General features: G+C 52.0%; 1 protein-coding gene across 1 annotated transcript in view; it reads left to right on the top strand.

Annotated features, from left to right (window-relative positions):
- The window catches only part of CDH4 (cadherin 4), a 562,448-nt gene that overhangs the window by 330,469 nt on the left and 210,512 nt on the right, over positions 1–21,467 (top strand). The gene's annotated exons all lie outside the window — the stretch shown is intronic.

The following is a 21,467-nucleotide window of genomic DNA, read 5'->3' as shown; positions in this document are numbered from 1 at the left end:
TATGACAGACTCTAGGTCCATCCACCTCACTACAAATAACTCAATTTCGTTTCTTTTTATGGCTGAGTAGTATTCCATTGTATGTATGTGCCACATCTTCTTTATCCATTTGGTGAGTATCTCGTTACCCTCCTACGACGGAAACAGGGTGGGGCCAGGGGCAGAGGCGTGTGGTTGGAGCACCTCCCTGGGCTCAAGTCAAACCAAGGTCAGACCCCCTCCCGAGTCTTAGTTCCTGCCTGTGTTGAAAGCATCGAATAGTAACAGTACCGGCTCTGGGAGAGGTGTGTTAACGCGCAAAGTGCTACAATTGTGGCAGCAGGGTCCGCTCTTCGTTGTATTACTGTTGGAAGGCATTTCAGGAAGGAGCTCACAGTGGCGCCTAGGGCCTGCCTCACTTCTAGGATGGCCCGAGTATAACTGTAGTCACAACTGATCCACCCCGGTTAAACCTCCCCTGCCATTGGGACCCGCCCTCCTCTGTTGCTGCGACCAGATCTGGACGAAGCGCACGGGACACGGGGCCTTTTACATTCAACCGCAGACCTCTGGTGGGAGCCCAAGGTCAAGGGGAGAGGGCGGGAGGTGAGGTCAAAGACGTGGGCCGGGCTCGGCTCTGCTGGGGCCTCACGGGCCAGCTGTGCAGCCTGTGTCTTACCCTAAATCCTTTAGCTCTCTTTCTGGATTCTTTTTTTAAAAATATCTCCCTCTTGCATGCTACTTCGTTGAACTCATTTTTGAGATTCTAGAAGTTGTACATCCAGGTCACAGTTTATAAGTTGTCATAAAACTCCACTTCAGAAATGAAGAATTGACATTTTTGCCTGCAGTGGAGACAGGGAATCAAGGAACTCTGCATTAATTACAATACATTGCTTCCTGCAGGGAGAGGCTTGCAGGCTTGGCACCTGCCAGGAAAGGCTCAAGCTTCAGCTCCTGCTGGAGCAGCTGAACGGGGGCTCTGTATCAACGTGGGAAGATAGGATGTCTCAAAACTATAGGATGACTTGAAGGGAGCATCTGGGCTTGTGTTTAGTTTGCAAGAAAAGCGGAGAAGCCGTCTGCAGCCTCTGTGATCTCTTACTGCCAGGATATTCCCGGGGCCAGGGACTCACTTGGCAGTTACGTCCAGGGCTGTGACGCCTGGGAGAAGAATGTTTCAGGACTTTTGCTTAGACTGTCTCACCCCCAGCTTGCTGAGAGATGGCCCCGCTGTGGAAGGGCACACAGCGCCCAGGGAGAGCTTCCTGGCTTTGTTGTCCTTGGTCCAACAGTGAAATTCACCGCAGAGGAAGTGGTTTCCCCCTGCCTGTGCTGCAGCGGCTGAGTCTCCCAAGGTTTATTTCCATACTTAAAGGTACTAATAACTACAGGCCTTTAGTGCAGCTAATTCAGGAATAAATATCCCAGCCCTGTCCTCCTAGGTGGCTTGTAGCTTTCCTGGTATCCCAATCTCACGGGCCACCTCTTCTTGCCTTTTCCAATTTATTCTCCATGCAGCTGCCAGACCAGTCAATATTTTTGTAATAAAAATTAGATCAGTCACTGCTTTGCTTAGAATCCATCAATAGCTTTCCATCACATTTAGAGTAAAGTGGGCCCCAGGCTCTTCAGCCTGACCCCCAGGCCCTCTGTGAGCTGGTGGCTGCACTCAAGCCTGTTTTCCCCCATGGTCACTGCGTCTCCGGTTTCCTTGAGCAGGCCAAGTGCTTCCTAACCTCAGAGTCAATGGCTCATTGCTACTGGAATGCCATTTCCCCTGCATTCCACCTGGCAAACTCCTCTTCTCCCTTCAGGAAGGTCACCTCCTCCAAGAAGTCTGCCCTGACCACCTCAGTGTAAATTAGATCCTCCCCTGCCCCATCATGCACTATTCTCTCACAGCCCTGTCCTTTTCCCTCTGTGCATTTTCCCATTCAGTAATGTATACTTATCATTCACGATGAATCTCTTCACCAGACTGTAAGCTCCGTGAGGACCGGGACTGTGTTTTATTTACAGCTGAATTCCTATTGCTTAAGATGATGCCTCACACATAGTCAGCAATCAGTATATACTTTTGAATGAATGCTGCGTTTGCTATCTATGATGTGACGTGTATTTATAGATTTGAGTATATATAAGGGTAGTATATGTCTATGTACTGGATATCTGGAAACATGGACAAATGCTGACTGACACTGTCATTAAGTAGTTCATCTTAATATTATCCAGGAAGCTTTATTATTAAATATGTCATCCTTTTTCTCCCAAAAAATATTTATTGAGCGTCTACTGTATGTCAGACATTGTGCCAAACAATGGGATGTAGTCTTGATAAGAGAGGCCAGTTAACAGCCGCATAGCACAGGGAGATCAGCTCGGTGCTTTGTGACCAGCTAGAGGGGTGGGATAGGGAGGGTGAGAGGGAGACGCAGGAGGGAGGAGATATGGGGATATATGTATATGTATAGCTGATTCTCTTTGTTATAAAGCAGAAACTAACACACCATTGTAAAGCAATTATACTCCAATAAAGGTGTTAAAAAAAATTTTTTTTTAACTAAAAATAAAAAGTAAAACATGAAAAAAAACCTAGCCTTTAGCATCAACATATGATCATCCACATGCTGTGTTTATACTATATTTTTTAAAGTTTATTTCCATACTTAAAGGTAATAACAATTACAGGTCTTTAGTGCTGCTAAGTGAGAAATAAGTAGTATTTTGTTAATTTTTCCAAGAGCTAACAATTAACTTAGTCTCTCTCACTAGTGTGAAATTTATTTCATTTAGACATTAGCGAGGCTTTTAGTCAACACATCCATCCATTGACTATCTACATAATCATCTTCTTAAATGGCCCTCATATTTATTTCTACCCAGGACTAACATCAAACCTTTACTGAGGGAGGTTTTAAAACCAGTAACATTATGGAGAGGACATTTCAGTTCTCCTGTGGTGAGGGAGTTAGAATTGTGGTTTTCCATGGCAGTGACTTCTGACTGCATCTTCGTATTCAGGGAAAGACAGTTGCCTTTCAGTGGGCGTTTCCCAAACTCACGGGTGTTGAGTCTTGCTTGGGTCTCCCAAACCTGTGTGCAGAACACACAGCCTCCCAAGAACAGGTGGATGCCTCTGTTACTGTGCTACTTTCCTTTTTGCAGCTTCCCTACCATGTCACCTATGACCAGCAACTTATCTTAACAGGATCCCTCAGTACAGTCAGCCCCTCACCTGGTCAGTGCATGAGTGTAGACTCAAACCTGGGCCAAAACTCTGGCTTCACCTCATAAGAGCCCTGTGACCTGGGACAGGTTACCCCACTTCCCAGGTGAACTAAGGGTCATCTGGTCAACCCCACTATAGGGGACTCCCACCAACCTCCTCTTCTCTAAGTTAGAGAATCCCCAATTATTTCTTTTATCTATGCTCATTTATTTTCCAATAATTCAGTGATTTTAGTGCCTCTCTCGGGCTTCTCTCCGTTTCCTTAGTCTTAAACACAATTGTAAAAAAATGGTGTTCCTCTTTTAATTCACTGAGCTCTGAGATTGGGGATGGTAGGAGTTCAGAGCTTTGTGTGTTCAGGGAAGAGACCTCAGCTCTGGGGTGAGAGGCAGGTCCCTGCAGTTGTCCTGCTACCCAGATGATGCTCAGACGAGAGAGGAGACTCCCATAACAAGGGGTGATGGATGCTGGTGGCAGAAAACAGCTACTGATCTTCCCCATATTTACTTAGAGGATGTCCTTGGTTAGGACTGCAGCCTGTAATCATAGAAAAGAGAAAAAGAGAACTGAATAATATGAGGTTTGAGTCAATGTCAACATTTTTTTTAATGTCACCATTTCTTTAACCTTTTTAAAGTACATAATAGACATTCATGGTAAAAAAAGTGAAAAATACAGAAAAAAAAAGAAAAATCATCCATAACCCAGTATGTATGCAAAACCACTTTTACATAGTTCCTTTTATGCATGCTCTTATTCCTATATATAAAAGAATATATACATATATTCCTTTATATATTTTATATATATATATATGTTCATTTACTGCAGTGGGGTTGTACTCTCTATATTAAATAGTGAGGTGCTTGGTTCCTTAATAAACCATGCACAGCAGTCCATGTTATAAATTTACATCATCATTTTATTTTGTTTGTTTTGTTTTGTTTTGTTTTGGCGGCATTGGGTCTTCATTGCTGCGTGTGGGCTTTCTCTAGTTGCAGCGAGCGGGGGCTACTCTTCGTTGTGGTGCGCAGGCTTCTCATTGCGGTGGCTTCTCTTGTTGCAGAGCACGCGCTCTAGGCATGTGGGCTTCAATAGTTGTGGCACGCGGGCTCAGTAGTTGTAGCTCGTGGGCTCTAGAGCGCAGGCTCGGTAGTTGTGGCGCATGGACTTAGTTGCTCCGTGGCATGTGGAATCTTCCCAGACCAGGGCTTGAACCCATGTCCCCTGCATTGGCAAGTGGATTCTTAACCACTGCACCACCAGGGGAGTCCCTACATCATCATTTTAAATGACTGGATTCAATATTATAGGGAAACTGTAATATGACCAGTCCTGTGTGATGTTTATGTTAGTTCTAATTTTTCAATATTATAAATAATGTGATAATAAATAATGTGATAATGTGATAATTATTTATATATTTATTTTACTTATATATTTATTTTATTATTTATATACTTATTATTTATAATATTGAAAAATTAATGTTATCATTTTTGCATTTGTCTATTATCTCCTTAGGATAAATTCTTAAAAATAGAATTATTAGGTCATAATGCATGAACATTTGTAGTGTTTTTATTAGATATATCATATTGTCCTTCAGGAAAAAAATGGATTATATGCGTCCCCACTGTTAGTGTTTGAGAAAAATCCGTTCAAATCCATGGAATCTTGAAATTTAATTTTACCTGATTATTGTCCCCATGGTAATGCCTAGGACCTTAATTCATGGGGTGATTTTTCATTTGAAAAAAAAAAACACATTTTCATTTCCTGTACTTACTCCAAAGAAAGCTCAAGATTTTCATAGAAACTATAATTGTTAATTAGTGCATTTACATTGTGTGAAAAGAGATGTAGTCTGTTTTTTAAAACGGTCATATGCATAATTATTTGATTTTTTCACCTTGCTCTTTTGTAATTTATTACACAGTTTTATTTATTAGGTGTGTCTTAACCCATTACTGAGGTTCATTTGGCGTCTATAACACTTACTAAAAATGTTTACCAAAAAATGACATAAAACAGTTAATGAAATCAGGTTAAACAGTAAAATCAAGATATGAAATTTTATAGGGAGTGTGACCTCACCAATGAAAACCTTGACTAGAAAGGTCATCGAACCAGAGGACGGAACTCTAGGTGTTCTGGACAGACAGGGGGACCAGATCTGCCATGTGGAGCAGTGTCACCCTGGTCTGGCCGACCCAGTGGTGTCTGTACAGATCTGCTCCCGGCTGCCCATGGGAACAGGCAACTGGGGTGGGAGGCAAGCGGGAACCAGGGGCTCAAAGAAGGACTTTTATTTTTATTCCATTTATTTAAGTTTTGCTCGGCTTCTTAATAAGAAAGTTACATTTGTAACTGTATAAAACAGTGTGCATATATGTACGTATGTACTTATGTGCGTATCAGCATAGGGAAGTGGTTGGGAGCAAACATGGAAATACAGGCAAGGCTCCTTCCTGGTGGTAGGATTTTGGCTGTGATTTGTCTGCTTTATAATCATATGTGCCCTCCAGTTTCTTAACAGATATATTACTTCTTTAACAGAAGAAATGTATGTGTGATCATTTTTACGGTACACACGCACACGCGTGCACACACATACAACTCTTTCCTTTTGGCCTTTGGACGGTGGAATGGCACATGGGACCCAGTTCAAAGAAGTGTCCATTGTCCCAGGCACTGCCTGGCCTCCCTGACCACAGGTGCATCCCCCGCTCTGGGAGGAGAGGCCACTTCCCGCTGGGCCCAGCTTCAGCAGAAGGTCTTAGCCAAGCAGGTCATCACATTCTTAGTCATGGGTGCTTTGTGCATTCCATTAGCAAGTCGGGTCTGAAAGCAGGTTTGTTTGCTCACCTCCTCATTCGTTCATTCCTTCGCTCAGGTGCCTGGCTCTCTTCTAGGCACTGGGGCACCACAGGGGACAGCCAGCCCAGGTCCCTGGGGTCCCCTCGCACGGTCCCTGGCACAGCCCAGGTGAACGCAGGCGGCTGATAAGAGCAACCAGGCACTGAGGACGCATCAGCCTGGACCAGGCACAGCTTTGAAATGACCCTGTTGCAAATGTGTAGAGCCTGGAAGGTGTGGCATTAGCCCTCATGACGGTCACAGGAGACAGGAAAACAGCTCATGCGAGGGCTGGGGAGGCTGTAGGAGTTGCCTCCAGAGTGAGGTCCTGCCTCGGTAGAGGGATGGGGCCCCCGCAGGCCGTCTGACCTGCTCCTGGGGTGAGGCACCCATGGCGGGGGTTTGCAGCTTTGGGGACGGGGTTGGGCCGGGCAGATGCGGAGACGGACCAGGGCTGGGGTCTGCATGTGCTGGCCCGGTTCTCCCACCTCGCTCTCCAAAGGGCCTTGGCGGGAGGATGTGGTGAGATAACTGCGCCCTTAGCCACCAGTTGCTGGCACCCCTTGTTATTTCTGCCCAGAAACACTCACCGGGGATGTGCCAGGCTCAGCTGACAATGGCTGAGTCCCGCGGAGGCTGCACGGAGACGCCTCAGCATCTAGAACATTCTTGGACCAGAGCAGGGCCTAACAGATGTGTGAGTGAACCATGTGGCGTTTCAGGGACCAGTTGTCTGGCTGGGATCCTCCCGTGGGTGGCACGCCCCACGGCTGGGCCCGGTGGACACAGGTTTTTCTCTGTCCCACACCATGAAAGGGTTTTGATGCATGAACATGCAAACCTAACTGCTACCAAAACAAGGCGAGCTCTTCTCCATGCTCTGAATTAGGAAGAAGTAAGTTTGTCTCCCCAAACAGGCTTCTTCAGCAGAGTCTCAAATGGTAACTGGTACACATTTTCATGAGTGTATTTCTGAGTGATTTCAAGGGTTTGGGGGTTATAAAGATAAACCCACAGCGTGACTTTCAAAGCAGCTTACGAATGCCTATCTGATGCTATTCGTTTTATGCCCTTTTCTCTCGCCTATCAAAAACCGTTCTAAAGTACCTCTGATGAGGCAGATAAGTTGTTTTCTAGTTTCCCAGATTAGGAAAATGTAGGGCAGGGGTGTCTGTGACTTGTTCAAGGTCACAGTAAAGGGAAAAAATAAACCACTACTGTGGAGAGCTCCAGAAGAGCTTAGATGTCTAATCTCTGGGAGTGTGTGTTGAGGTTCTGTGTGTTGCTGGAGGGACGTCGATCAGAGGGTCTCAAAATGAAGATGTTTGCGGAATACTTAATAATATAAACACGGCATTCGCCTCATAGTGAAGCGTGGCATGGCGTGGGATTTGTGATAGACCAAAACCAACAGTGTTAAATCCCTGCAAGTGAAAGAACCTAAGCATTTAAGAACATACTGATGTGCCCGCTTGTGGCGACCCCAGGCCCGTGGCTATGGGCAGGATGCGTGGGAGGGAGTGGGGGTCACCCCTACCCACCCACGAGGTTCTGAGTCCGTAGGTCTGGGTGGGAGCAAAATTGTGCGTCTAACAATTCCCAGGGGCTGGTGGTCTTGCAGTCGCTTTGAGCACCACCGTCTTGATGAACAGTCACTCTGTTAGTTGCTGTGAATAATTAATGAGACCAGTGTGTGGGGATGCTGCGAGCCCGGGGTCCAGCCACAGGGGAGGACGGACTCTTGAACGCTCTTGGATGAGACCCTGGAGACACCAGTCTTTAAAAGCTTGCAGCAAAGAAGAGCGTGGCCACCTGCCTGCAGAGGGGCGTTTCCCTGCAGTCAGCCGAGCGGTGGGGTCGATCAGCGCAGCCAACAGTCCTGGGGACCCAGGGTGGGGGTCGGCTCTCTCGGTACAAAGCCCCGGGGACAGGGGTGGCTGCCGGGGGTGGAGCTTTTGGAGTCCACTGTTGGGGGACCTCCCGGAGAAGCGGAAAGCGGGGGAGGAGCGGGGAGCCAGCGCACTAGGTCACCTTGGGATCAGGAAGAGCAGGGGAGCTGCAAGGAAGATCCCGAACGAAGCCAGAGAAACAGCACCTTCCCGAGAGAGGAACAGGGATGAGTTACAGCGGCCACCTCCTTGGAAACCCTGGAGGGACACGTTTAAATTGTTGAACGATAAAACCCACCACCCTGGAATTCTGCATCCAGCAAAAGCGCCCTTCAAAAGGGAAGGAAAATAAAGACTTTCTCAGACAAACAAAAACAGGGGAATGTCTCACCAGTAAACCTGTGTTGCAAGAAATGTTCTAAGAAGTACTTCCAAGCGAAGGAAAATAGTGTATGGGTCAGACACTCAGATCAGAGAAGGAACAAATGAAGATAAAGTACCATCTTTTATTTTTCTCATCATGAATTTTATGAATTGACCTTATAGAAGACTTTATTCAAAATAATAATAGCAACAAGTCAGTCTTGCTTGCCTGGCGGAGTCTTTTGCAACCAGCTGCCAACATTTAAAAATCTCCAGCAACAACCATCAGGGGGCCGCTGTGAGGCCTGGCTGGTCTCCCAGCCTTCCGAGTCTGCGGGCCTGCCCCAGGCTGGTCGCCGGCAGGATCCTCCATCCTTGTCTCCTCCATCCTTGTCTCTTCCAAATTGCCTCTGAGAGCAGATTCTAAACATCTAAAAGTGAATTCTACAAGTTCCAGAAGTATTTTTCAGAAGACAGCAGCCCAAAAGAAGGCGTGGATGGAATGCAACAGAGGAGAGGGGGAGGGGGAGGGAGGCACGGAGGGCCAGGCCTGTCCTGATGTGGAGCAGCCCAGCTGGCCTGAGACTCTGGCCGCAGCCCGGGGAGAGCAGGAGGGAAGCCAGGCTGCCCCACACCTCCCGTGGTTCTCACCCACGGCCCATGTTCTCTCCCGCAGGGGCCAGCTCTCCGGGGCCTGGGCAGCTGGACAGAACAGGAAAGCCCCATCTCAGGAACCTTGGCCTTCGATTGGGTGTGTGGACGTCAACGAACCACCAGGCCTCACGACCTGGAGGGAGAAAAACGTCACCACACAAGCCTGAGTTCTGTATCAGGGCCAAATGACGCCTCTTAGGAGGTCTTTAAATCCACCTGGCTTCTGATGAGTTTGTCTGATACCTTCATAAATGTCAGAGTTGGGTCTGGAAGGAAATTCTTTTTTAATAGCTGGAGAAAGGACCAGTGGTTGACACCACATACATCATGGAGTGTGATGGCACACGGGTCCCCTCATCAACTTCATACTTGAAAAGGGTGTCAGGAGCCTTTTGTGTTTGTCAATCTCATAGCAAGTTGTCACAGAAACGTTCTAGCCACAAAACTAGTTCCTGCTTTGGGTCTGGACTGACCGTATTTGAGTATCCGCCAGTGGTTCTCAGAACATTGATTTAGCTCTTACGACGAGGCCAGGCCTTTGGCTAGGCCCCGAGGGGTGGGTACACCTTATATTCATTCCCATTTAGAAGATGTAATTTGTTTGATATTGTGCCGGAGTTTGTCTAAGATCAACTATTATAGGAAACCAGGTGACCGGGACGTGGGACCTCTCTCTGCTGTCCTTGCAACTTCCTGAAAATCTGTAATTATTCCAAAGTTAAAACATTTTTTAAAGGATTTAATCTGTTAAACCCCAGGTGTGTTGGGCTGTCACATCCTACCTGCCTTCCCAAGCCAGGTTCTCCTGGGACTTACCTCCAAGAAGTCGCCTCCATGAATGACCCCCCAACACGCACGCACAGAACCCACTTCAGGGTCTCCCCGGTCCCCTGGGCTCCAGTCTTACCCTGTACAGAGCTATGTCCATCTGCCCCTTCCCTGTGTCTCTTCTACCGTGAGCCCCACAGGGAGACCCCCCCCAGCCACTTTCTACCCTTATCCCAAAGACCACCCTGGGCCTCAGTGGTCCATGCTGGCATATGGTCATTGATCGAATCTGCAAACATGTCAGTGGCTGGGCTGGGGACAGATGTCTGGAGGGAGGGACGGTCACCCCGTAGGGCCACAAGGAGCGGAATCCTGCCCTGAGTGAGACGGGGGCAAATCGGGGACCATTGGAAGATAAGCGTGGCTCTTTTCCTCTGTAAAGCCCAAAAGACATTGGAGTGAGGCTCCAGGCTGTGAACCACACCCAGAGGGGAAATGGGATCTTACAGGGTGGCCGACCACCTGTGCACTTAGCAAAGGTGCTCAGTACTGAGTACTTCGAGGCACCTGAGTACTTCACAGGGGTGCTCAGTACCGAGTACTTCGGATGCCTGAATACAGAGGTGCCCAGAATTCCCATCACCCCCTCCCTGCCAAGCCCACCCCTCCAGTGACTGCCCTTCTGCAGGGGGCTTGAGGCAGGTCCAGGAGGGGAGCCTGCATCGCCCTGGATGGATAACACACCAGCAGGCTCTGTGCAGGGTGCAGTGAGTGCATGAACGGAGAGGACCCCCAGGGCCCAGGGGCCATGGTGATGAATAACTCAGGTTCTCAGAGTCTATAAATAGCCCTCACCACAAATAAGAGCACCGGCCTCCCACCTGGGGCCACCTTTGATGTTTCTTTCAGGAGAAGCCCTCTCAGTCCGGGGCCTGTTTCAATTTGTTTCATTGCCCATGCTCTCCTGCCCAGTATCCGTGAAAAGCTGCTCGTTATGGAACTTGAAAAAAAGTTACATCTTGAGCTGTCTTTGGTGTTCTTCCTGGAAAAATTGTTTCCTAGCCAGGCAGCCTCTGCCTCTCGGCTCCGGGGAGGCTGGGACCTCTGGGTCACTGGCGTGGGGCTGCCCCCCGCCCACACCCTGCTTCCTGGGAGTCATCAGAGGACGCAAGTGGTAGAACTTCCGACCTGCACAATCACCAAATTAGGACTTTAATTACATATGACGTCAGACAGGGGCTCCTGAAGATGGAGCCCCCGCCATGCCAGGAATTAGCATTTGGAGGTGAAGTCCCCATTCGCTGTCTTCCTGCTCTGCCAGGGTGGCCCTGGAATGCTAGCCACAGGCGGCAGAAAGAGGAACTAGGGCCAGGTTCCTGGGCACCTGGGCTGGCTGGGTCAGGACCCTCGGCCTTGTCGCCAGGCCACGAGGCACCGCGTGTGGCCTCCAGCCTCTTCCTACCGCCCTGGCCCCGTACAGGTGTTTGGGGAGCATCCCAAGAGGAGGAACTGTGAGGAACTCAAGAATGGCAGGACTTCTTCCAGGAAACCCCAGCTTGCCAGAATGCATGCTGTGCGCCTTGCTCTCCTGGGGGGGAAGGGGGGCAGTGGGGCACGAGGACCCAGGGCCGGCACGTGAAGTACAGGGGCACAGATGGAAGCGCCTTGAAAAGAAAGCGTTTGCTTTCTAATGCAAAGGCTCTTCCATCTGTTCTGACCACCTCAAGGAGAAAATGCCAGTTCTCAACAAATGTGTCTTTGATACTTGTAATCTCTTTCAAAGAGCAGGAAGAGACCTCGGGCACAGAACTTCAGCCAGGAAGTAACCATCACAGCCACACTAGTAACATAGCAATGACAGTAGCAATACCAGGAACACTTATGTCCTTTAGCAGACACTGTGCTAAGCCCTTTGGGGACAAACCCGTTAGTTCACAAGACTCGGTGATGTGGGTTCTTTTATTACCTCCATTTCACAGGCGATGAAACTGAGACACAGAGAGGTTAAGCAACTTGTCCAAGGTCACACAGCAAAAAAATCTCCAGAGTGGAATTTCAGCCAGGCAGTCCAGCCCCGGAGCTCCTGTTTGTAACCATGGTGCACCCTGCCTCCGAGCACTCCTGCAGTCCTTCTGGAGGCAGCACACCCTGCCTCCAGAACATAGTAACTTTCCTTTATTGCTTACAATGGCCCGTTTTTTGTAGCAAGTGATATGATACTGGTTTTCCACCTAAGGGAGATTTAAAGAAGTGATGGAAAAGGGCGTGTGTATGTGTACATGTGCATACATGTATATCTGCACATACATGTATGTGTGTGCACACCTCCATGTATATGTGTATGCATGTCTATGTGTCAATGCGTGTGTGCATTTGCATGTTTGTGTGCACGTGTGTATGTGTGTGCACATATGTGTTGCATGCACTGTGTGTGCTGCATGTGTATACACATATACATGTGTGTGGGTGTGTTTATATGAATAGACAGTGTAAAGAAAAATAACATGCAGATGATGTGGATACTATAACACAGTGAGGTACTGGGGGTGGTAGGAGAATGCAGAGGCATCTGGGTGGGTAGGAAACCTTTACGGAAATTTCCATGGCCACCTCTGTTCTCAGGGCATTTGGCAGGCGGGTCATCGGGAAGGTAAGTGGACCACATCTAAGTGAGTCTCTCTCCCTGGGCAGGTTGAGAATGACACGCGTGCTTGGTTCCTGAGTTACACCCCACCATGAGGCTGCCGGAGGCTGGGGGGTCAGTCCTCTGGGGCCTGGCCTCATGCAGTCGCCACGTGGGCGCCCACGTCCCTGTTCTCTGTGAGAGGAGGCTGACGCCAGGTCCAAGATCACACACAGAGCTGCAGGGCGCACGGCGCATGTTAACCAACCTAGCTGGGTGTCTTCCCCCCTGAGATTTCTCCATTATTCATCTTTAGGGAAGTTGTAAAAACAGGGTTCTTCCAAATCAGACCTGATTTAAATTGCACATTTAGATCATGGAAATGGCTGGGGGTGGAGGCGGCACTGGGAACACGCTGGAGCTTGTGCTGGCTTCCCGGAGCCACACTGTCAGCGGGGACTTGAAAGTGTCCAGGACGTGCTGTCAACATTCCCAGCATCAAGCGTGGCTTTGCCATTCGGAATAGACGCAGCTGCACAAAGACGTGGGAAGAAAAGCGGGTAACGAGGCTCAGACGGGAAGGGAGGGGAGGGAAGGGAGGGGAGGGAGGGGAGGGGGGGAGGGGGGGGAGGGGGGGAGGGAGGGAGGGAGAGTGAGCAGAGTCAGGGCACGGTGGGCAAGGCGACCTCCGTGCTTAACGTCCGTTCAGCCCCCAAGTCAATTCAGGGGAGGGATGGGGACACTGTGGTCAAGCTGTGCTACCTCCCCCGCAGCCGTCCCAGAGCTCGCCTGGATTCCCAGCGGGGCTCGGGCCTCCTCTCCGTGGTCCCTCACGGAGGGGAACGCCCACCTCTGTGCAGGAAATCTGCCCGTCCTTCAAAGCCCCAATCCTCCTCCCCCTGGAGCTGCCACAGAACCCGGAACACAGGTCTTGCATCGAGGACTCAGGCACCCCCTCCCCGAGGTAAACCCTGGTGCACCGACGGAAAATGGCTTCCCTCTAGGGATCCTTCCGTGAGGTCCACAGAGGTGTCTGCTCAGTCCAGCCTCACCTCCAGCCCTCCACCCTGGTCCTTTACTCCAGAGAAGACGGCAGACACCCCTAAATGCAGAATCTTTTGTGGCAATGTTGAGTATTGGATTCCACAATGGCAATTCATCTTTTCCATGTTTGTTCAGAGGACAAAGGCAGCGGGAATGGAATGAAGTTTCTTGAAATTAACAAGTCATCAAATCTGAACAAAAACAGAAAAGAGGCTTGATAATTGAAATTATTTCTACCAGCTCATTAGTCTGGGGTTGAGTAAATACAAATCTTTGGTTGCTAAGAGATGGAGATTGCCAGGCAAAGACGTCGCTGGCAGTGGTGGCTGCTCGCCAACCGTCGGGAGGTGGGGTATACAGGACAGTCCTGGCTGGGCTGAGTGCTGGAAGGAATGTGTGTGAAGGCCTGGAGGGCACATGGTCTCTTGAGCTGATGAAAAGTCTCAATCGCACATCATAAACCAGAAGGCAGCAGCTACACCAGTGAGCTTGTGGTGCCTTGGCTTCCAGACCCAAGCAGCTGCCAACAGGGCATCACTCACTATAATCCAGACGCTCTTTCTCCCGGGCACTGGCCAGGATGGACCGCTCACTCCTGAAATGGCACCGGGAACTCTTTGATCTTTGATCAGTTAAGTGACACTAAAAACAAAGCAGTCTGCGTTTTCAGCTGTGGGCTTGAGAGAAAAGCCTGTTGACAAGCAGACCGGGTGACTTCACGTTGGGGCTCCTCTTTGAATATGCAGTGAGTCCCTTCCCCCGGGGTTCTGCCTCCTCTGAGATGCAAGATCCCTGTTGGATCCGCTGAGTGAGTGATAAACCCCTCCCATGAAGCGTGCCTTCGAGGGAGGTCTGGAAAGATCACGAGCAGGGCTTCAGGATGATAGCCAAAGTGAGCGGGTGCTCCTGGGCAGGCTTCTGTTTATTCATTTTTGATGAGGTGTGCATAGCCAAGGGCAACCGAACTGGCTTATGATACACGGGGTCACAGAACATCAAATTTATCTCTGACCTTTGAGTGTCTGACGCGCAGGCTGGCGGCTGCCGCCTGCAAAGTTTATACAGTGCTCCGACATGGACCTCGGCGCGCTCCCCGGACTGTCTGCGTCTCCGAGCGATCTTGGCTGACGACAGGGAGCAGAGAAAACAGCGGCGGCGGGAGAGAGGGGTCCCCAGCGGCCAAATGTTAAGGTCACGGGCTGGGAGGTCGGTTCATGCAAGTCAGGGCAAAGGCCAAGGCAGGAGAGGGGTCCAAGAGCCACCCCCAGCCCAGCCGAGGTGGACGCTGAGGCCCGGGTACCAAACCACGCAGATGGAAACCAGAAGCCCTGTCCCAGCCTTGGCTGGCCGGCCGGCTTGCAGACGAGGTGACTGCCCCCTGCCCTCCCAGTCAAGCTGTGGATCCCAGCCTCCGAAAAGTGGGGTGGTCTTTGCCACGTGTGGTCCGACGGCCGCTATGCTTCCCCAGAGGATGCTGCATGGACGGGAACAATGGGCTGGGCTGGGAGCTGGGGGTCTGCTTCATAGACCGACCTGAACCCACTCTCCTCCCAGGAGCCCCGAGATGTTCGCTTCTGCCCTCAGTTGTGGAATCAGTTGTGGAATCGGTTTTATTTGTAGCCACAAGCCCTGGTGGTGTGACTTCCCCTAGAACGGCATGGGGGCTGGCCGCCGAGGCACCTGGTGTGCACAAGACTCTCGGTGACAGGGTCTGGGGTCACGGGTGAGACTTGGGGGGACCTGGTTTCAGGTCCCTGCACCCGCTGCTCTCAGCCCACTGGCCTCAACCCCCAGGGTCCTCAGCACGTTCACTGGCTGAGCAGGTGCTTAAAAGAGCAAATGACAGAGCAGACAACCGGCTCAGGGGTGCCCGTCACAGGAGGGAGGCCATGGTGGGAGCGTTGCGTTTATTCTGAGACCACTGGGAGCCTTCGAGGGTTCTAGCAGAAGGGTGAGTTCTGGCTTCGACTGAACTTGAGTGGCCTCTGCTCTGGCTCCTATTCTCAAGCCCAGAGGAGTTGGAACGTGGTAAGAAAGTGAGAAAGGATGCCCCAGACCCCCTCAGAGAGCTAGCCCGGCGTAATGTTCCCACGCCCCGGAGAGAAGCCCTTTCCTGAAATTGGAATCTGCCGCTGAGCCCGAAGGGATCATTTTCCCCGTGAATGCTCTTCCTTTTGCGTGCCCGCCCCCCCCCCAGCCACAAAAGGCTCTAATGAAAATAACTTCTGGCAGCTGTGTTTATAAGACACTGATGTAGGATGGGATGTGACATTTTCGTATAAATAAAACGTATAAATACGTGCAGGACGCAGCTCTGGCTGCTGAACAGGTGGCCCAAGCGGGCTGTGGCCCCTCCCCGGGTTATCCGGAGAGGCTAGCGCCTTTCAGGTCAGGGCAACGCCCTTTGTAGAAGGATCTGCTCTGATGACACGGGGTTGGCGGGGGGAACGTGGCCGCAGAAGGTGGAACTGGCGGGACGCGGGCATCGGGCAGGGCTTTGGGGCTGCAGGCAACAAAAGCACAGCTCAGAGCAGCCGGGCAAGCAGCATGGCTGCCACGGCAACACCCCAGGAGGCCCGGTTGGAGGGACGGCTGGACCCGGCGTTCGGGGGGCCCCCAGGACACTCTGGCTGCTTCCCCCTCAGTTACTCCATCCTCGAGCAGGTCCCCCCACAGGCCAGTTCCCACCCTGCTGACTTCCGTCCTTGTGCTCCGGCCACCCCAGCGTCAAGAGGGAGACTTCTTGCTTCCCCCGTAGCTCCAGGCAAACACTGGGAATGACTGTCACAGAGCAGCCTCAGTGCAGCATCGTCCCTGACTGCGACAGGGAAGGGTGGCTTCCTGCCCGGCAGTCGAGGTGCTGTCACCAGAAGAGAGGGAGCCATGGAGAGCAGCGCTTATGCAGGAAAATGTGCAAAGTGCTTGCTTGTGTGTGTGGAGGCGATGAAGCAGTTCAGGAGGAGTCAGGCTGTGCCCCGTGTCCCTGCCGAGCTGGGCTGTCTCCTCCCGCGGCACTCGGCCGGGTGTGGTGGGACAGGGGCCGAGGAGGTGAGCGTGCGGCCCGAGGAGGGAAGGGCTCGGGGGAGACGGGGGCTCCCAGGACGTGCGGGACGAGGCCGAAGACAGCGTGGTAGTCGTGACGGCAGGGGAGCAGGGCGCATGCAGGTCACCCGCCTTGTAGCGGGCAAGGGGCTTTCCGGTGGGGCAGAAATGACCCAGATGGGGTCTTGGTATTGCATCCAGACTGAAGTCTGAGACAGCACCTATGGCAGACAGAACAGCGGCTCTCAAAGAGGTCCACGTCCTGCTCTCCAGAACCTGTGAAGACGTCACCTGACGTGGCAGATGGGAGTAAATTAAGGAGATGATCCTGGGTGATCTGGGCAGCCCCGAAATGCCGTCCAAGGGTCCTCATACAGAAGGAGGGAGGCAGGAGAATCAGAATCAGAGAAGCAGACATGATAGCAGAGGCGGGCATCAGAGGGAGGCTGGAAGGTGCTGGCCTTGGAAGGGAGGCAAGAATGCAGGCACCCCTGAAGGACAAGGAAGTGGAGCCCTGCCACCTGAGCCTCCAGAGGGAACCAGCCCTGCCCACACCTTGATTTCAGCCCAGTGAGACCCTCACAAGACTTCTGACCCCGAGGACTGTGGAATCACAAATCCGTGCTCTTTTAAGCTGCTGCGTTTGTGGCCAGGTGTTACAGCAGCCCCTCCGCACCTGTTAGCCACAGGCCTCCAGCTGCACACGGGGTCTCTAACCTTGAAGAAATGAGGACAAACAGCTCACCACCAGCTTCCTTTTCTCCAGCTGTCTTTTCACTGCATCCTTTTAGAAACTCCACAGTGAGGATGACCTCAGAGATCCCGCTGGCTGCCGTGTGAACCTGAGATCTAGCAGTCGGTCTCTTTACCCCGTGTGCCCGGTGAGGAAGGGGCCGCTGAGAAGCCCGAGGATCCCACCGCGAGTGAAAGGTCAGATCTGATGTTCCAGGTGGACGTCTGCATCTTTGTCAAGGCTGCGTTATCTCAAGAGCACATGGCCGGGGCCCAGGACAGCCCCACCATCTAGTCTTTGTTCATCCTTCCCCAGTGACTTGCCCCTCACGGGCTGAGGAGGGTCTGTCGTCGGCACCGAGTTCATTAGTTTAATGATGTCTCAGGTTCATGGTGCTTTCAAGAGGCATCATGAAATAAATTCAAAATGGGCTATGGAGATGCCCCTGGGCAAATAACACACGCAAATCACCTCTCTGCCGAGGAGAAAATCAGACTCCATCTCTTGTCTAGACAGTGTGACAGAGCGAGATGGGCGTCAGGGAGCATGTCCTTCACGAAACTCAGGTCCTCGGTTCCTCATCACGTGAAGATCCGCTTCAAACTGGCACCGACAGAAAGAGGACGTTTTTCACACTTAACTTATATCTTAATAGAAACAAAAGGAAGACCCCAGAAGAAGTGCTTGATGAAGGAGCAAACCTGCTTTTCATGCCCCTTGCGAGGACTGTCCGAAGGGGTAGCTGAGGGGGTGCTGCCCTCCTTGCAGAGGTGGGAGTTAAACGAAGGAGAAGGGGCGTTAAGTAGGGCATCAAGGACGGCGGGGCAGACTAGGAAGAGCCTGAGACAGATTGTGGAGCCGGAGAAGCAGGCCACCCGGGGCCGGCGGAGGGAGCCCTCCTCGGAGAGAGCCGACCTGCAGGAATGGAACTTGACCACTCATGCACGCTGCCTCTGCAGCTGTTCATTTTCAAGTGGCTACATTTAAAACATAAACACAAGTGAAATTAATTTAATACTGTATCCATAATTTTGTTTCAATATGCAGTCAACATAAAAGATTATTAGTGAGAAATTTTTCATTCTTTTTTTTTCATGCCAAGTCTTCAAAATCCAGCATGTGTTTTACACTGACGGCTCAGCTCAGCTCAGACCAGCCATGTTTCAAGTGGCCAGTGGCTGCCGTACTGTACAGCACAGCCCTAGGCCAGGGCCAGCACCCTCCCCGTCCTTGAGCTAAATCCGGCCCCTGGCTGTTTTTGTAAATAAAGTTTTATTGGCACAGGGCCATGCCATCATTCACATATTGTCTGTGGCTGCTTTCGCATTTTGACAACCTGGTTAAGTAGTTGGAAAAGAGACGTCATGACCCACCAAGCAGAAAATATGCTCTCTGGCCTCAGGAAACACTGCAGACCTGCTCTATAAGGAGCTGGGGTAGGGTCTTCATTTTAAGGGCAAGGGCAGGGGCCGCGAAGGGTCTGAGCAGGGAGGGAGGCTCTGCCGTGCTGTTGGCAGAAAGCCCTCCAGCCGCCGGGTGGACAGTGTGTGGAGGTTGGTAGCAGGTCCAGGCAGCATTGTGCCCCCCACTTTGGGGGAAGGGCAGCCACCTCAGGGCCTAAGGTCTGGGCTTAGCAAGCTCCTCCCGCCTTTCGGGGTTTGGGGTCAGACCCTGTGCTTCAGGAGGAGCCCAAGTCCGGTGTGGGCGGGTGCCTCACAGGCCCCGCCCCCCCCCCACAAAGCCCAGAAGCCCCGCCCTTAGCTCGCCTGTCTGGGACCCTCCAGACGCCTCAGGATGTAACAGAATGTGATTAATTGTGCAGCCAGGTTGGGGACCTGGGTGGCGGCCAAGCGTGGGTCGAGCTCTGGGGTTTCACCCCGTGAATGTGCGCGTGCGGATGCCTCTCCATGAACCCACATCTTCCCATCAGCCCCGCTGCCACTCGCCTGGCATCGGGAATATGTACCTGGCTCAGGTCTGTCTGCCGCCACAAGACAAGCTCTGCAGCCTGATGATAACATGCCCCACAGTTCAGCATCTCCTTTCCCGTTCTGATTCCATCTTCTGAGGCTTCCCCCTTCCCCTGAAAGGACCTGCTTCCAAAGGCTTGGAAGCAGGGTGGGAAGGGACAGTGCCAGGTGGGGGTCCTGGGGCTCCCTCCCCCGGGATGGACCCCCTCAGAGTGGGCGGGGCGGGGACGGCAGTTGGAAGAACAGCCAGCGGAGGCACGAGCACCACCTGCCTGCAGAGGTGGGTCAGCCGGGAGGCCCCGGCCTGGGCTGTTGTGCTGTCTCCGGCGGCTGCCCGTCTCGTTGGGAGCTACTGAGTGTGACTGGTGCTGTTCTGGAGCCTTCCACGTACCCTGAGCAAACAAGCAAATCTGCCCCTGGATGGAGCCGCGTGTCAGAAGGGTTTTGCAATGAAAAGAGGAAAAGGGGAATCAGGGGTGAGGCTGGGAGTGGCAGGGGGTCCACAGTTTCCAGTCGGGAGGCCAGGCCTGGTTGGGGTGACATCTGTGAGAAGTCTTAAAAGGGGATGGGGGCGAGCCAGGCTGCAGGGCCTGGGGGGGCCGGGAGTGCTGGACGGTTCGGTGGGTGAAGCACCCCCGGGAGGGCTGGGACTCTCGCTCTGCGTGTCCTGGGCGCCTGGGAGAGGTCACCGCCCACCTGCGGTTTGACGGGGTCCCTCTGGCTGCCGGGGGTGGGGGGGGTGGCAGAGCTGCCCCTTTGCCGTCGGGGAGGAGGGCAGACTCCCGGTGCAGATTCAGTTACAGGAAACGGGCGTGTAACCTGCTTAAGAAGACAGTGTGTATCAGATACATTAGCAGTGCCATTCACATGCAGCAAACGTGCTAAATGCACAGAACCAGGCAAGGTGCCAGGGAGGAAAACAGACCTTCCCTCTTCATTAGGACACGTCCAGCCAGGCTCCTACCTGCCGACACCCAGCTCGTCTTTGTTAGTGTGGTATCATCGGTGTTAATGTGTGGACTCAGAAGTGGCAGGACTGCTTTCTTCTTTAAGAAAAAGTCAACAGCACTTCAGACTTTTTTACTAAATCAGACTCTTCCAGCAGGGCCCCCAGCCCCACCAGGCCCACGTTAAGAGGGGTTAGCGCGATGTGGTCTGCGGACCAAGAGGAGGTGAGAGATGGGTGGATGATAGATGGTGGATAGATACATAGATATGTAAATAGCTGGTAGGTAGGTAGGTAGACAGATAAATAGATAGATGATGGTTTTCTGAAGATGTTAACTAGTTAATTAGTTCAGAATCTTGAAAAGTAAGTAAATACTTACAGAGCCATAAACCATGTAGAAAAGCATTAAATAACATAAAATTGTGGTAGACGCCTTGGCATCCAGTAGCCAGAAAAGAGCCATTCAGCCGAGCAGTTTTGGGGTCTGTCCGGGGCTGCCACACAGAATGCTACATACTTAGGAGCTTAGAACAGCAGAAGTTCGTTCTCTCACGGTTTTGGAGGCCAGAAGTCTGAAATCAAGGTGTCGCAGGGCTGGTTCCTTCTGGAGATCTGAGGGAGAATCTGTCCAGGCCCCTTTCCCAGCTTCTGGTGGTGCCATCAGTTCTTGGCATCCTGGGTGTCCTCGACGTCCTGGGCTTGTGGGTATGTCACCCTGACCCCTGCCTCCGTCTTCAAGTGGCCGTCTTCTCTCTTCCTGTCTCTGTGTGTCCTCACTGTCTCTCATGAGGACACGGCCATTACATTCGGGGCCACCCTCATCCAGCATGGGCTCCTCTGGGTCCTTACCATCATTATACCTGCAAAGTCCCTGTGTCCAAATAAGGTGACACTCTGAGGTTCCAGACGGACGTGCATCTGGGGGACACTGTTTGACCCAGGACGGTGCACAAGAGAGCAGCGTGCACACCATGTACATGTTTTGTCCCGTGGGTTCAACAGGTGCTTGTGCGGCTCCCAAGGAGAGGCCCTGGGTGTGTCGTTCCCGCCGCACCTGGTCCTGGCCGGGCGGCCCGGGAGGGGTGGACTCAGGCGGCAGGACCTGCCCGGCGCCCTTGCAGTTTGCACTCAGTGCTCTCCTCCCTCCCCGCAGTCCTCTGTCCCTCTGTGAAACGCGCCAGGTGACACTAAGTGTCATTCACGCCACCCTTCCTCCAATTCCCAACCTGCCAACCTTCCTGCAGCAGCACGGGGTTCTCCAGTTTGAGGGAGCATCAGGGTCCCTCAAGGGCAAAGGCTGGTCTGGACCCCAGAGACTGGGGTTGAGTCCCGGGTATTTGCGCTTCTATCCAGTTCCCAGGG

The sequence above is a fragment of the Eubalaena glacialis genome, chromosome 13 (assembly GCF_028564815.1).
Source record: "Eubalaena glacialis isolate mEubGla1 chromosome 13, mEubGla1.1.hap2.+ XY, whole genome shotgun sequence".
Taxonomy (NCBI): domain Eukaryota; kingdom Metazoa; phylum Chordata; class Mammalia; order Artiodactyla; family Balaenidae; genus Eubalaena; species Eubalaena glacialis.
The sequence above is the reverse complement of the archived record's forward strand: the minus strand, read 5'-3'. Positions and strand labels throughout refer to the sequence as shown.